The following is a 17,435-nucleotide window of genomic DNA, read 5'->3' as shown; positions in this document are numbered from 1 at the left end:
CTGAGGTCCAGTCTAACCTGAATGATTCTGCATCATTCCATTCTGTGAGGCCTGGATATACAGATTTGTATAAGAAGCAATAAAGCACAGTTAGACAATAAATTTACATATGCCTCTAAAAGCAACCAACAAATTTGTAGGCAAAACAGTATGAGAGTATGAGGTATACATGTGCAGTCTCAGTCAGGAGACAGACCAGTTCACAAAGATAAAGTTCAACCCAAAACACATAGCTATACATATATATATAAAATTCCCACAGTATTTTAGCCTATCAGAAAGGCATGTTGAAATGAAGACAGATATCATATCAATTCAGTTCTCCCTTGTCTTCCTTAGTTTGCCTTTATTTACTCAGATTAGGCTACTACCTTGTCAGTAAAGTTGAATGGAAAAGCCCAAGGGTAGGTTGCAAACAATCTCGTAAGGAAAAATGTAGTTTTATGAATATATTTTGCAAAATTAGCAAGTATTCAGACACGTTAGCATCTAGTAGGTTTTATTAGGGAATGGGGTGACAACAAATGATAGAAGATCCATTTTGTAAGCACAGATCTGGAGCTAATCAGACAAACTCACACAGCATAAGAGGCACCTTGAAAAGTTCTTAAAGCATACAGACACAGAACAAGAAAAACAGATATATCTAGTTACCACAACAATCAATAAACCCTGTATTATGTGGAAATAGACAACTGCAATCCAATCTTATGCTTGTATAGGCTTCAAGATGCATATCATTTCATAAATAAAACATAACATATGATTTAATTCTGCTCAGAGTCATGAGTCAAGTTCTTAACATTACCTCCTTTAGAAAAAAGAGAAGAAAAAAGAGTTGTTTCTTAGGGATTTAAAACTGTCAATTAAAAATAAAGTGGTTGGAAATTATGCAGGTGTTCATAAGCCAGAAAAAATGAGGTTCATTTTATAGAGCAAGGTAAGTGGAAAGAACTGAGAGAAATACATAAAGCTTCATGTATGTGATAATTCCTTGTCCACACATTTTGAAATAATTAAAATGTAACGGATTTAAATCCATGGGTGGCATTAAAGACTATGTAGATTATTTTATTACTTTATTTTATTTTATTTTAATTTATTTTATTTCATTTTATTATTTTATTTTATTTTGTTTTGTTTTGTTTTGTTTTGTTGTATCCCTTCTTCCTAATCAGGATTTGGAACTTCATGTAAATACTTTGAGATATTTTGCCTTATCTTCCATTGAGACTCTCTTTTCTTTGTAGGAGGAGACATTAGATCCAAGATCTATCCATAGCATTTTCTACACATGAATTTTCTGTGGTTTCTTTATGAACCTGTTTGTCATGTGTCCTGGTTTTGCCTGGGATAGAGTAAAATTTTCTCACTAGCAGCAGGTACAGTTCTACATTTTAGATTTAGGATGAGAATGTTGATAACACACTAATATTTTAGTTGTTGCCAAGCAGTCAAGGACTTTTCAGCTTCTCACACTGCCCTGTCAATGAGAAGGCGGGGGTGCCCAAGAAGCTGGGGGGGGGGGCGGAACACAGCCGGGGCAGCTGACACAAACTACCCAAAGAGATATTCCATACAATATGACATCATGCTTGGCATATAACTGGGGAACTTGGCTGGGAGGTGCACTGCTCAGGGGCTAGCTGAGCATCAGTGGCGAGCAATTGTGCTGTGCATCATTGGTTTTGTATATTCTATTACTAACTATTAATATTACTACTATTACTATTACTGTCTTCCTTTTCTGCCCTATTAAATTATCTTTATCTTTATCCATGAGTTTTACTTTTTTCTTTTTGATTCTGTCCCCCATCCCACTGCGGGTGGGGAGTGAGTGAAAGGCTGTGTGGTTGGTTTAGCTGCCTGCTGGTTTAAACCATGACATTGTGGAAACTGTAGCTGAGTGGAGATTTGAATTTTCACTTAATCATAATTAGTGATATAACTATCTAGCAAAATAATTTAAAACCAGTTACAGTTAGTCTCAGCAGTGACTTAAACACAAGCATTGTATCCTACCCATGCCCTTTCTCAATAAATTTAGAATTTTTTTTTTTTCAAAAAAGATGGTAAGAAAACAATTCTGAAGAAATATTCACATCACATAACCCCCCAAAAGCCCCAACTTGCAAGTTGACAAAATGGGCAAGAATTAGAAGTTTCCAAACCCACATTCCTTCAAAATTTGAACTGTCTCTAATAAATATGAGTGCTGACACAGAATACATTCTTCCTTAAGTGAACACTTAACTGACTACATCTAACAGAAGAAATACAGACACATGTCTAAAAATGAAGATGGAAAAAAAGAAGCAAAGAAAAGAGCATTTACCTAACACAGGTATTCAGTGAAAATAAGGATGATGTAAAAGTGGTATTCTGCACTTAAAGGAAGCAAATGTAATTACATAGAATTTGTCATGCCAGTCTGTTTTCATTGAGAAGGTGTGTACAGGTGTGGTGCTTAGTAATATAAATTGAATTTCCTACTTGACATATTTTACTTCCCAAACCCACAGGTTAAGTTAAATTGTATTAAAAAAATATTTAGAAAAGTCTATTGTTAACTGTTATTGCCCGAATTAACCAAGTGATTATTTATTACATCAATAATAGAAAATAACTCAGCATACCAGTGAAAACACACCCGCTTCCTGATATAGCCAGGGACAAGGTCATTCATATTCACTTATGTTTTCTTGATGAAATGGATATCATTAGGTGAAAAAGCAGCTATTTCTTTCAAATAATAGGTTTGACTTTCGTTCCATGTTTATTTCCAATTTCCTGTGCTGTAATAGTCCATTATTCTTTAAGAAGAATCTATTCTACCAGTACTTCAGGGTGCTGACTAGAAATTCTTCATACTCAGCAACAACGTAAACCTATAAAGGCATTTAAAGATAGTTATAAAAGTTTCCTGATTTCACTTAAAAAAAAAAAAAAAAGAAAGAAAAAAAAGAAAAATCAAAGTTTCAGATGTACTTCATTTTGCTCTGAGGGCAAATTAATTTTGTATATTTTTTTTATTTTTATTTCTCAAAAGTGGAGAGATAACCAACCACGACAAACACCTCTGGATAAAATTCTAAAAATATTTCTGTCGTCCTTAGTGAGACCATGCGAGTCTCCTTTCCAGACCAGTCATTGGTCTCCCACCCAGAATCTCTTGGCTTCTCTGTCTTTTCCATGATCTTGCTTTCATGGATCTTTCTTTCTTTTTTTGAGCTCAGTCAGCCCATCCTGTCTAAATGGATCCACTTAGCTTCTGAAATGAAAGAGTTATTACACAACTTCTCACCAAATTCTTTATATGATATTATACCTTACATCACTGACGTATTTCTAATAATGTATTTGTTACTGCAAACACAAGACTACAAAACAGAGCCTACCACAAGTTTGCTCTCTGGGAAGGTGCCGCTGAGGTCTCCAAGTTTTCTCAAGCAGCACTCTCAGAGAAATGTGGCCCATTCAGCTTCTCCCCTGAAAGCAGGCGCACACACAACGAGCACATTTGCAGGCAAAATACAAGTTCTAAAAATTGTTAATGCAAGATAAAGATGACACTGAACTTAAGACAATCTCTAAATTCTTTGGAAAAATCCCACATCCTTCTTTCAGGTAAATTCAGTTCTTCATGAAAGTGTCCTCTTCCCTATTGGGAAGTTTCCCCCTCAAAATTCCCATGTAGCAGGCTCCATTTGCACTACACTCATCTTCACACAGCCGCCCCTGCCATGTCCCATCTCCTCCCACCTATGCTGGTGGCACTTAGTCAGTGCCAACAGATGTTAAGAAGAATACAGCATACAACCCCACAGGAAAGGTTTCCCCCTGTAAGAGAGGTAACAAGGCAATATTTAGGGCAGGGTTACTGGGTCCCTTGGTTGGATGGGGCATCATGATACTCTTTCCAACCTACCAGCCTTGACAGCCATGGCCACACCATCTTGTGTTGTGGAAATCCACAAATGAAAAAACAGTTCACAATTCCTGCAGCTCTCTGTGAATGTTGTTGATCCTGCACTAAAATGAGAGGCCAAGCAGCCTCTTAGGGCTGAAGTTGAGCAGTAGTGAGGTTGAGCTGAAGTCCCAAAAAGGCATATTCCTTCAGATCCAGTAAACCAGACAGATAATTAGTGGGATTATGAAAAAATATACAAAATTGAAAATCAATGTGAATACAGAAAAAACTCCAGTAAATTGGTTTGGCCCATAATCATTGTTAAATGCCAACATTTGGCTCATCATTTCCTAAGAATGTCATACAGCTTCCCAGTACTGATAATTGAAAACTAGAGTTGATTGTAATGCTTCCATGAAAAACCTGATTGCCATTAAAACAACTACATGATATTTTGTCTTCAAAAAACTTTAATTTTCCATCAAATAAAGCAAATATATTTTTGTGCTGTTTTGTTTATTTTTCAGGTCTACCAGAAGACCTAGACATGCTGATCAAATTAGTCACTTCCTGAAAAAAAATCTGCTGCTCCCTCAATTCAAGAAGGGTGCTGAATATTTACAGGAGATTCATCTTTTGACACCATCCTGATTAAACTAAGTTAAAATTAAATCCCTGATAAATCTCGCATGCTCAAAATTACTTTCTGTGAAGGCTCCACTAATGTTTCACATGCTCTACCTTAGAACAGAGGTCAAACAAGATTTTCCTTAAAATTACTTCTTCAGGAAGTGGAAGCGATACTATCTCTTCTGTGGTTTCAGTGGCTGCACCTCAACTGCTCTGTTGCAGCCTCCACAGATTTATTTTTATGTCCATACCGTTTCATTTTTTAGTGTCTGTGCAGAGCAGTGGGGGTCATCATCAAACAAATGCGAAAACATTGTGAGCACCCAGTCCAAGAGGATAAACAAGGGACTTTGCACCCACAAGCTGGGCAGTCCACATCCATAGCATATACTGTGTCTGTGGCACTTATCACACAAGAGCAGACAACTTAACTTCTGAATCCTCAGTTCAGGTACTAACACTTCCAGCACAACGTCATCCTGCAGTGCCATGTATCCAAATCTTTCTCAGAATATGGGGTCGCTGTGCTAAGTTTGGTGACAGTTTCGAACTTTTCAATGGAAAGAGACGGTTGTATTGTTGTCAACAGGAGTAGTCAGGCAGACTGTGCTGAGAACATAATTTTAAAGCCCATCTGCAAAAAACATTTTCACTTGGTGAACTGCAGAGCTTTGTTCAGAATGAACTCATAAAGCAAGTTAGAAAGACGTAAACTAAAAATGCCTGAAAAGTCCAGTCTTTGTTATGGCAGCACTACCTGCTGCCCCCTGAGGGAGGTACTTATGTCTTTAGTACCACGTTTTCCAGAAGGTTTTGCAAAGCAAGCCACCAGGTAGGCTGTTCCCCCTTATCATAACTGCACTACGTCCTGTGGAAAGAAGAGAAGGAAACACAGATCCACAGGCTTCTAATGCCAGGCATAGTTGATTTGGGGGGGATCACAGCAAAGATGCAGTCCCAGAAGTCCTCTGTCAGCCCTCTACTGACCTATGTCATGTAAGACTCATATGGAGTAGCCACAGAGTAGAAGCAGTAAGATGTCTCCAATGGCCCATGTGAAACCACAGCCTGGTCTGGATCACCATTCAGCATCTGCAACGTTTTCGGCAGCACTGCACCACTCTAGTTCATACAATGCTTTCATCTGTCAAAGGTTCTTCAGGAGCTCTCCTGTTTGATTGTCCAGCAGCCATCTGTCCATCGGGAGACACTATTAGAGCATGTTAGCTCCTCACCAAGCACTTTATAGTCTTTTTTACAGTGTGTCCTATCCTTGCAGCAAGATTAATGTGCAAACCAAATTGTAGTAGTTGGCAGAATATTTTTTTGTTTTAGTGTACATCTGGGCACATTGATGCATAGAAGTCAGGGGTGTAACAGATGACAAAGGATCTTGTTGAAAACCAGACAGGCTTGTCAGATGTTCATGGTGTGTGGATGTTTCTGGGGAGATCTGGAGAGGTCCTCAAGAATCTCTATGGGGATGCAGATACAGTGTACATTAACCAAGATTGTGCCAAAATGTATGAACACACAGGCCTAAACCTAGATTTACAGGAAGAACATAACTTTATCATCTGTAAACTTTCTGAGCGATTGACTTTGCAGTCTTCACCTTAATTCTCTAACTCTTCTTTTTTGCCAGTGTCATTTATGTAAAGCATACATTTTCTTCAATTACCTCTCACTGTATTTTCTACAGCCACTGATGAAACTTCTTTCCTTGTGAACTAATAGTAAATCAGAAAAATCATTTTCACAAGGGAGAAAAACTATATCTAGAGATACTTTTTTTTTTTAACTTTATCTCAGGAGGTGTTTAACCCTCTTTATTTTCCACTCTCTCTTGCAAATATTGAGATTAATTGCATGCATTATACGAAAAATCTACATTCAGGCTGCAAAAGCATGTAAGTCTCATGCTTGATTCCTGTTTAAAAACCAAGCATCACACAGTTCTTTTTCTATGAAGAACACACGGACATGAAGTTACACTGATAATTAATAAAATCTTTTGATTCTATTTAACATTAGTTCTTCCTATTTTATTTTTTTTAAAATAAATGTTTGAAAAAATATTTGTACACATATGGTGCAATTCTCTTGAAAGTACATTAATTTACTGAACACATCTAGCAACCACACACTTTTTCTGAAGTACTAAAACCTTTTCTTAACTCATGAATCTTTGTTTTTCAACCTCATTTTAGCAGTAACTTGCCAGCTTGCCTTCATGGCTGACAAGTTAATGGTCTACGGTTACTGGGAGGTTGGTTTCATCCAGCCTAGCAGCAATTAAATCAAAGTTTAAAGTTTCTGTCAGTAACTTATACATAGTAATTGATAAATAGACTCCATTTTATTTAATACTCATAAATAAACTGAGTATTAAATGATGGGAAAACTTCCTAAGCTTTTGATATTTTTAATGCATTAAAATTGATTTATTTGTGCTAGATTTAAAAGTAATCATGCATCTTTCATATATTATTGAATGAAATTTTGCCTTGTGAGCATTCATTATTCTTGATTTCTGTTTCTACAATGTTATAACATTCATTTTCAAGTCAGTTAAGTGACAACATATTGGTGTTTCCTCACACCCTCACCCCAAATAATGCACAATGATTTTCTGCAGAAGTTATACTAGGAGGTATTAGTCATTAAAGAAATCATCTTACAGTTTAATCAACAATTTCTTAGTTACTTCAGTTGCTAAACTATAACTAAACTATAGTCCTGGATTTAGACACTAAATTTACAGGCTTGCTTTCCTTCAGATTGACTACATTTCTAGAAGTTTTTCATCCTTATGCACTTCTCATATTGTTTAAATTCTACGAGATTGTTTTCCTTACTTCTGGAGGTTAAATATCCTCTGCCTTTCCCCATGGCCACCAATATAAATACGTCATAGTGCTGCATGGGTCTGCTAGGATATGTGTTTTAATAGCATGCATTTTCATAATTCCTTAGGTTCACATGGGTGATGATAGCATTATCATTAAGACATTGAAAACAGAAAAATTAGCAAAGTTAGCAAATAGCTACAAAAGAACAAAACTAGAAGAGACTGAGGAAAAGACCCAAAACCTTAAATCCATGACAGAAAATACCTTAGTATTCTTAGAGTGGATTTGGAGGGTTATATCAGGTTTAAAACTTAACCTTGCTGGCAGACAATTTATTAGGTAATGCTTAAGCTTTCTAAACTGGCTCTCTGTAGCTATGAGGCTGTCAGGCTCCTTTTGCTTCATTTTAAGAACACTGAACTACAGAGAATAGAAACTGATATAAAGATTCTCCCTTCGTATGAACAGAACCCCCCTACTTGTTTATCTTGCTCTATGACTACAGTTGCCAGTGTTATGTAAACTCTTAACACAGTTCACACTCATATGTGTATTCACACCATCTTCTTCACATGCAGTTCATTATATCATTTAGCTGGCATCACCATTTATATCACTTTCAAATTCAGTCTATTTTTTGCATATTTAATCGTAATAACTGCAAGCAATGCATATAAGTAAAAATCCAGATTTTAACTAGCACACGTTGTAAAGGATGCTTTCCTTTGATTAACCAAGCTGTGTATTTCCCATATGGATCATTTAACAGAAGCTGATTTTAATTTGAAGTCAATAAAGTTGCACCAGGGATAAATTTGGCTGCACATATTGCAAAGCAGATTTTCTACATGCAAGTAATTGACAACTGAGGCTTCCTAGGCTTAGAAAAGTCAAATGAAGTGTTTTACAGCATCAGAAAAACTAAAATACCAATATATGACATTATTTCCATTGTTAAGCTGAAAAACAAAGCATCCTTCTTCACAAATGGAGAATTACAAAACTGTAGGCTTATATTTAAGTAAACAATGCAAGGGGTTTGTTCTCTAAAAGTTTATTGACTGATGACAGGGATTGGGGTTAGGGGGGAATATCTGATAAACAGTGTTGATGGATTGCTACCAGGCAAGAACCCTCTCGTCCCCTTAGGAAATTCTCTTGAGTAACAGAACTGGGGAAAAGGATGAATGCTGGGATCAAACCTTTGTCTTCTAGACTTTAGTTGTCCTGTGCTTGAATAAGGCAATCCAAGAAATAGAGCTCATGCAGTTAGAAACTCCCATTTGTACACTAGCGAAGTGCAAGAAAAGTAATTATCAGGAAGAATCTAAATAGCCAAAGAGGCCAAACAATGTAAATCATAACTTGGTCAGTTTGTCTGACAGGCTATGCAAAAGGTATCACAGAAATGTTGTTCTGGGTCATACCTTAGTGATAAAAGACATGAATGTAAGCATCAAAATTTGAAACCATGCATAAATTGTGACAAGTAATACTGAGAAGAGGATGATGGACCTTCAGCTATGAATAAGAAATACTGAACTTTGAGCACAGAGAGAAAGCAGAGAGGGACTGCTAGATCAGAAGCCAGCTCTGCAGTCAGAGCTCCATATATAAAATTTCTGCATAGTATTTTTCAACCACGTTTGATAGCTGCATCATCTATTGCTTTTGATTTGCGAAATCCTATTGCTTCCCATGAGGTTATTTTCAGGACTAAAAAGTCCATGTCATTCTCACGCAATACCTATATTTAAAGCTGTCATACAAAACAGCCAATCCTAACACCTAAAAAGACAAAAGGAGATTCAATGCAGTACAGCTTAGCTCTTCAGAAAGGGTCATTATTGCCTGAAGAAAGGCCCGTGACTAACTGGTCCCAGACAGAACAACCTTAGTGTTTTTTATCCCTGCAGTCTCCCCTTATTATTGTGCTGGTTTTGGCTGGGATAGAGTTAATTTTCTTCATAGTAGCTAGTATGAGGCTATGTTTTGGGTTTAAGCTGAAAATAGTGTTGATAATATAGAGATGTTTTTGTTGTTGTTGAGCAGTGCTTACACAGAGCCAAGGCCTCTTCTGCTTCTCACTCCACCCCACCAGCAAGGCGGCTGGTGGTGCACAAGAAGCTGGGAGGTGACACGGCCAGGACAGCTGACTCCAGCTGACCAAAGGGATATTCCCTACCATATGACATCATGCTCAGCATATAAGGGGCTGGGGGAAGAGGAGGGATGGGGGGGTGTCCTGGTTCTGGCAAGGGTAGAGTTAATTTCACAAGGAGCCAGGACAGGTGAGCCAAGCTGGCCGGGGACTATTCCATACCATGTGACATCATGCTCACCATAAAAAGGGGCTAGTCGGGCAGGGGTGGGCTTGGCGTGGCTCTGGGACAGGCTGAGCATCAGGTCGTTGGATCGGTAAATTGTTCTCTGTTATCACCCATTGTGAATATCTGTTATCAGCACTATTGTTGATTGTTTCCCTCTCCCTTGCTGTCCCAGTAAACTGCCCTTATCCCAACCCTGGAGTCCTCCCCATCTCACCAGGGGAGGGGTGAGCGAGTGGCGTGTGGCACTCAGCTGCCGGCTGGGGCTGAACCACATCAGTCCTTTCTGGCGCCCAAAGTGGGGCACGAGAAAATCAAGATAAGGATAGTAATTGGCAGAGGTAATGGGTAAAACATTGACGTAGCTTGAGAGTGGAATAGTGGTGAAGGGACGAGAGGTGGATTCTTTGTGTATTGTCCACTCTTGTTTGGTGTTGTGATAGTGTTGTTTTGATTTTGGTGTGGGGAATTCTTTTATATTTTTCCTTGTCGATGTGATTAGTGTTTGTGAAGTTTTTGTGTTGAATGTATATTTTAATGATAATTCTTAAATATGTGATTCACAGAGGTGAGGGGTGGAATGTGTTGGGTTTGCGTGGCAAGGTTTTGGTAGTGGGGGGGCTACAGGGGTGGCTTCTGTGAGAAGCTGCTAGAAGCTTCCCCTGTGTCTGATAGAGCCAATGCCAGCCGGCTCCAAGACGGACCCACCGCTGGCCAAGGCCAAGTCAATCAGCGCCTCTGTGATAACATATTTAAGAAAGAGAAAAAAAACAGTTAGAGAGCGCTATTGCAGCCAGAGAGAGGAGTGAGGAGATGTAAGAAACTCTGCAGACACCAAGGTCAGTGCAGAAGGAGGGGCAGGAGGTGCTCCAGGCGCCAGAGCAAGATTCCCCTGCAGCCCCTGGAGAAGACCATGGTGAGGCAGGCTGTCCCCCTGCAGCCCATGGAGGAAGGATGAGGGCGTGTAGAGATTCCACCTGCAGCCTGTGGAGGACCCCACGCCGGAGCACGTGGAGACACCTGAAGGAGGCTGTGGCCCGTGGGAAGCCCAGGCTGGAGCAGGCTCCTGACAGGACCTGTGGATCCTTGGAGAGAGGATCCCAGGCTGGAGCAGGTTTGCTGCAGGACTTGGGACCCTGTGGGGGACCCATGCTGGAGCAGTCTGGTCCTGAAGGTCTGTACCCCGTGGGAGAGACTCACGTTGGAGCAGTTCGTGAAGGACTGTCTCCCGTGAGAGGGACTCCATGTTGGAGCAGGGGAACGATGAGAGGAGTCCTCCCCCTGAGGATGAAGAAGCGGCAGAAACACCGCGTGATGAACTGACCGTAACCCCCACTCCTCGTCCCCCTGTGCTGCTGAGGGGAGTGGAGGTGGAAGCCGGGAGTGAAGTTGAGCCTGGGAAGATGGGAGGGGTGGGAGGAGGTGTTTTAAGATTTGATTTTATTTCTCATTCCTCTACTCTGTTTTGCCTAGTAATAAATTAGATGAATTCCCTCTCTAAGTTCAGTCTGTTTTGCTCGTGATGATAATTAGTGAATGATCTCTCCCTGTCCTTATCTCGACACATAAGCTTTTTGTTATACTTTTTCTCCCCTGTCTAATGAAGGAGGGGAGTGATAGTGTGGCTCTGGTGGGCACCTGGCCCTCGGCCAGGGTCAATCCACCACAGGGGGACACATGTTTGGAGTGATGGTCTTTGTCTTCCCAAGTAACCATTACGCATGATGGAGCCCTGCTGTCCTGGAGATGGCTGAACACCTGCCTGCCCATGGGAAGTGGTGAATGAATTCCTCGTTTTGCTTTGCTTGCCTGTATGGATTTTGCTTTACCTATGAAACTGTCTTTATCTCAACCTAGGAGTTTTCTCACTTTCACTCTTTCGATCCTCTCCCCCATCCCACTGTGGGGGGAGTGAGTGAGTGGCTGCATGGGACTTGGTTGCTGTCTTGGGTTAAACCATGACACTTATTTTAAGCTGGTGAGTTTAGCAGATATATTGTGTTCAGCTAAATTGTAAACCCAAATAAATATCTCTTTATTTAGAGATTACTAAAATGGTAAGCGTTGAATAGTTGGGGAATCTAAGACTTCTAGTAAGCAATTACTTTCTGCATGAAAGAAATATTACTTTAGAGGAGACTAGAAGCAATTCTGAACTGCTACTTTAACAGTGCATAAAAAGACTCCATGGCTGTTCATCAGGACAGTGTCATGTTTCAGAATCCTTGCATAATGATTCCATAAGAAACCACTCAGTGTCTTCATCTTTTACCATCAATTTTAGCAGTGTTTAAATAACATAAGCTGAATCTGGGAAAACAAGTACTAGCTGAAGCTGTCCTAACTATTAAAAAGAACTGGTAAAACTAAGAAATACTTCCAACTTTGTGCATAGCTCCTTAGCTCTTTTGTGGTCTTATCTTCATATGTTACAAACCGACAGAGATAGGTTAAGCTCACTAAGGTCTCAGTAAGAGAAACACAGAATGAAACCTTGGATAGATTTCAAGGAATCAAAACAAGACTTCCCCTTCAAAGAAATCTTCTGAGTGGTGCCCTCTTTTAGGAAAACAATACTTATCTCCCTATATTACAACAAAATCAGATTTTACTGGGCTATATAAACTCTGAAGGTCTTCAGTACCACCCATTCTTTCCTAATAGATAAGTCAAAATTTTGTGGATTATTAGGGGAGCTCTTGGCTAGGTTTCAGAAAATACTGTGAGAGAACAACTAAGAGATGCATTTATGAAAGCCTGGTATTTGGAAAAATACTACACACTTTAAAAAAAAAAAAAAAAAAGAAAAGAAGAAAAGTAGAACTTTTCAGTCACAAGAATTTCATGAGATGCACTGTTTGAATAAAGACTGAAACATCCCATATGAATGGCATCTGATTCTGAAAGCTATAATAAGTTACCGTTGCTGTCAAAAAATGAGTGAAGAAGTCTTACTTCTTAAAAGTTGAAGAATGAAAGGAATTTGTCTGAGTAATTTCCAGAAATAAGTACAGAAATAACAGCTATTTGTTAGCTTATCCATGTAAGGAAGCTATATTTTCCCAGTAGTATTTCATAGGCGGCATGCAGAGCTTTCTCAATGGCAATCAGAACTACTGAAAAATTTCAGGCATTTTTGAGCTAGGCAGAACATGAAAAGAGCTATATGAACGCTTCAGTTAGACAGACGCTCTTCTTATGGGAGGTGAGTGGGACAGCTGCTTCAGTGGCCTCAAGGGCAGAACAAGCTCAATTTTGTAGGAAGATCCACCATATTCTAAGATATTCTGAACGTGGGTATCAATGAAGAAAACAGGTATGATCTTGGAAGAGAAGGAGCAATAGCATTTATTTTTTCAACTGTCAGAACATTTAATATGTAAGGATCTTAAATTTCAAAATTGTGGCAGGTATTACAAAATGAATGTTAGGTTTTAATAATCATTTGTGACAAGTAGCAGTTACTATGTCAAGAGAAGTTTCAGAGGTATTTTGGATCTGATTCAGCAAGACAGAAAGGCACTGAGAAATGGTATTAATAATGACAAAATTTGCTCTAGCTTCACGGAGCCAGTTAGAAGAATGTAGCTAACTTTATTTCAACCCCCTCCTTCTACATTAACAGTAATTCAGGTGAGTGAGTGAGTGAATCCCATTTTACATTCCATCTTCAGAAGGCTTTGAAGACATTTCTTCTTAATCATTATGTAAATGTATCCAGGGAGATATTTTGTAAAAGTGACTGCCATAGTTTATCAAAAGGAGAACTTACTGGCAATGATTTAAAGACTTACCAAAGCCAGTATTTTTTCTTCAGATTTTTCATCACCATCAAACCACAAAGTGCTATAAACCAGAGGTCTACACTAGGTAACATGGTTTTTATGTGTTGGAAAGCCCAAGTTTGAGTCAAACACTTTTATATAATAACACCATATTTTACTCTTTGAAATTAGACCACATTTTCATTTAAATAGATAAGATTTTTTTTTAATATTATAATGAAGCTGTAATTCTGCAGGATACACTCTGAGATTGAGCCACTCCTGCTATGTATTAAAAAGGGATTTTTTTTTTTCCCCCAGCAGAAGGTAGGTAGTAGAAAAACGTCCTTCCAACAGATTTCTGCTGGGAAAGTAGTTCTTTTTGTTCACAGACAATGCTTCTTAGGAAAAAGTATTTTGGAAAGCTGACAGTTCATTGCAAGATTTGCATCATTCTTGGCTATTGCCATCCACTTCTGTTTGATGATCACGAGCAAACTATTTCACATAGCTTGCAGGTGTACCCCTTTTTGGCACGTATTCTGACAATAATCCAAGGCTGACACTAAGCAAGGACTTAATATGGGAGATTGTTTCATTCTTAGGAAATTGCACTCTTGCAGTAGTGCTAGTCTCTTTTCTTTCTCTAGTCTCTGGGTATATCTGGGTTTAGGATGCTGTATTGGTAAATCCTGCTCTGTTTGAAGCTTGGATCATCACTTTTCATCCTTAATCTTCTTTCTCTTTTTCTTCATCAGTAAAATGGGGATTCTTTACACCTCATCTTTGCAGATTTTTTCTGTAGAGGTCATTTTGTTCATAGTTAGACAATGCATAAAAAACTTCATGGGGAAAACAAAAAAAAAAATCTCACTGACACCATCTTTTATTACACCACCAAGTTTAAGCAGAATTCTCATTTAGGATTCTGTACTGATGTAATTCCTAGTTGTATATACAACATTCTGTTAGTAAATATAAACACATAGTTCAGTACAGTTTGATAAAGTTATACAACTTCTTTCAGGCTAATAATTTTTTACAGGTTTTTTACATAGCAGCTGCTTTCAGTGAACCACCTATATTTGTTTTCCTTGTTCAGTGGTCTTACCCAAGACGTTACTCTGCTGTCTTGCAATTTAAAGCTAGCATTGGTAATTAGCCAGAGCTTTCATGGCCAGATTATTTTTTTAATATTGACAAAGATGTTTTTACATTTGAAATTCTGCAATTCATTTGCTTGTAAAAAAATTAAACTTTTTCTTTTTTTCTGGTTGTTTTCCCTTCATTTCTTCATATGTGGAACAACCAGATAAAACCAAATTATCAAACCACTTTAAACCTGGTTCATTTTCATTGACCACAGTTCACTACAAGCTAATGTGCCAGCCTAATGTTTTACTGACTATAGTCACAGAATTAAAAGAAAAGGAAAGCAAGATTAAAACATTTTGTATTGGCCAGCTGGCCTAAGTATATTTGACACAAGAAGACCGACTATTTTAAAAACATGCCACCGTGACAGTGTTCTGATGATGTTTTCCAGGGTAATTAAATTAAATTTCCTAATTCAAGCTACAGTCTTCAGTGATGTGAATTACATTGAAAAACACAAATATGTATACCCAGATTATATTTCTGTGATCCAGACATTCATGCATGGTTTGTGTTTCTGCCTCCTCAAACATAAATCCACCCCGGCATTTTAGTAGGAAATAAATTTATTAAGAGCAGATTGACACAGGTATCAACTGAAAACTTTTTTAAACTGTACTGCAAAAAAAAAAAAAAAAAAGTATATTTCAGATACTCTTGTACCTTCCTTGAGGAATTGCTTTGGAGAGTGTCCTGGTTCTGGCAAGGATAGAGTTAATTTCACAAGGAGCCAGGACAGGTGAGCCAAGCTGGCTGGGGGCTATTCCATACCATGTGATGTCATGCTCACCATAAAAGGGGGGGGGGGGGGGGGGCGGGGCTAGTCCGGTAGGGGAGGGGCGGTGCAGTTTCCCCGCGGTTCCGGCTTGGGCTGAATGTCTGGTCAGTCTGTTGGTCGGTCCTTGGTTCAGTAAATTGTTCTGTTATCACCCATTGTTACTATGTGTTATCAGCACTGTTGTTGATTGTTTTTCCCTCTCCCTTGCTGTCCCAGTAAACTGCCCTTATCCCAACCTTCGAGGCTTTTGCCATTGTTTTTTTTTTTTTCCGTTCTCTTCCCCGTCCCGCTGGGGAAGGAGTGAGTGAGCGGCCGCGTGGCGCTCAGCTTCCGGCTGGGCCTAAACCACGTCAGTCCTTTTTGGCGACCAACGTAGGGCCTGAGGGGTTGTGATAACGACAAGTCTGACCCAAGTGTGTTAAAGAAAATTGTCATAAGAATTTATGATGTTATTGAAACCGTTACTGGTCATAACAATGTTCTGTTTGGTTACATGGCTCTGGTTTGTAAACCCGTGTTTACTCTATGCAATCCCTGCGGTGCTGTTTATCACCTCTGGGAGAGGGGTTCCTGTTCTCATATTGTTGTATTGTGTGATAATGACTTATGATATCATCAACAGTCATAAGTCTGAGCTGGTACTTGTACGTAGCATTATGGTCAGGCCCGTACCTCAGTCAATATTTTTCAGAATTGATTAATAACTGCACCCGATCTATGGGGAAGATGGGGGGATACCTTCTCCCACTCTTTCACCTCCCGTTTTCCCTTTTGGTTGGTCATGACAATTTTTGAGAATTTTGAATACCCTTGGAATGTTCAGGCCAGTATATTCCTATTGCTAGGTCTCCTGAATGCTTTCCCACTCCTGTTCAGGGTTAGCAAAAATTGTTTCAAGAATATTACCCAGGGATATTCCCCAAGACTGAATGGTCAGGGCTGGCATGGCATCTGGGAGAGTATGGGCGGGTATCTAGAGACCTTTTCACCCCCAATGGTTTCGAGCTTCACTCCTGAACAACTGCAAGACCCTGATAAAAGGGTGGAATATTTGAAAGGAAAATGCTGTGGGGATTCTAAGGAGACACAACTTACTGCGCTGTGCTGGGCCCTGGCCACAATCTATCAAACACTGCTTGATAGTAGACAGCACCATCCAGAGGGAGAGAGCGGACCCACAGGCACTGCAGCTGCCCAAACCCCTGCAACAGGCACTGTAGCTGAGCCAAAAGATCAACCCACACCAGTATCAGTCGCCCCTATACACAAAAAGAAATACACAAGGGAATTGGTTCGCATCGTGAGAGATGATGATGAACCGGGGCCATCATGAGAACAAGAAGAAGAGCCAGAACCAGAAGTGATCACTCAATCTCTGTCCCTGAGTGAGTTGCGACATATGCGGAAAGATTTCAGCCGCCTTCCAGGGGAGTACATTATTACCTGGCTGCTCTGCTGCTGGGATAACGGGGCCAGTAGCCTGGAACTGGAGGGCAGGGAGGCCAAGCAGCTAGGATCCTTGTCTAGGGAAGGGGGCATTGACAAGGCAATTGGGAAGAAGGCGCAGGCCCTCAGCCTCTGGAGGCGCCTCCTGTCAAGTATGAGGGAAAGGTATCCTTTCAGCGAAGATGTCATATGTCGGGCGGGCAAGTGGACCATTATGGAGAGAGGTATCCAATATCTGAGGGAATTAGCTGTGCGGGAAATGGTTTATTACTATCCAGACAACGCACAGTTGCCCACAGACCCCGATGAAGTCCAATGTACCTGACCCATGTGGCGAAAATTTGTGCAAAGTGCACCATCATCGTACGCCAACTCACTGGCAGTAATTGACTGGAAGAGTGAAGAGGCACCCACAGTGGATGAAGTGGCTGGCTGACTCCGGCAATACGAAGAGAGCCTTTCTTCCTCCCTCGTCTCGGCTGTGGAGAAGCTGTCCCAGGATGTCCGGCAACTCAAAGAGGATATATCGTACTCCCCACCCCCACAGACCCGTATTTCAGCTGTTAGGAGTAA

The 17,435-nt window shown here is 39.8% G+C and overlaps 1 protein-coding gene across 1 annotated transcript in view; it reads right to left on the bottom strand.

Annotated features, from left to right (window-relative positions):
- Nucleotides 1-17,435, bottom strand: part of CNTNAP4 (contactin associated protein family member 4) — a 256,306-nt gene that overhangs the window by 158,441 nt on the left and 80,430 nt on the right. The window lies entirely within an intron of this gene.

This window comes from Balearica regulorum, chromosome Z, assembly GCF_011004875.1.
Source record: "Balearica regulorum gibbericeps isolate bBalReg1 chromosome Z, bBalReg1.pri, whole genome shotgun sequence".
NCBI classification, from domain to species: domain Eukaryota; kingdom Metazoa; phylum Chordata; class Aves; order Gruiformes; family Gruidae; genus Balearica; species Balearica regulorum.
The sequence above is the reverse complement of the archived record's forward strand: the minus strand, read 5'-3'. Positions and strand labels throughout refer to the sequence as shown.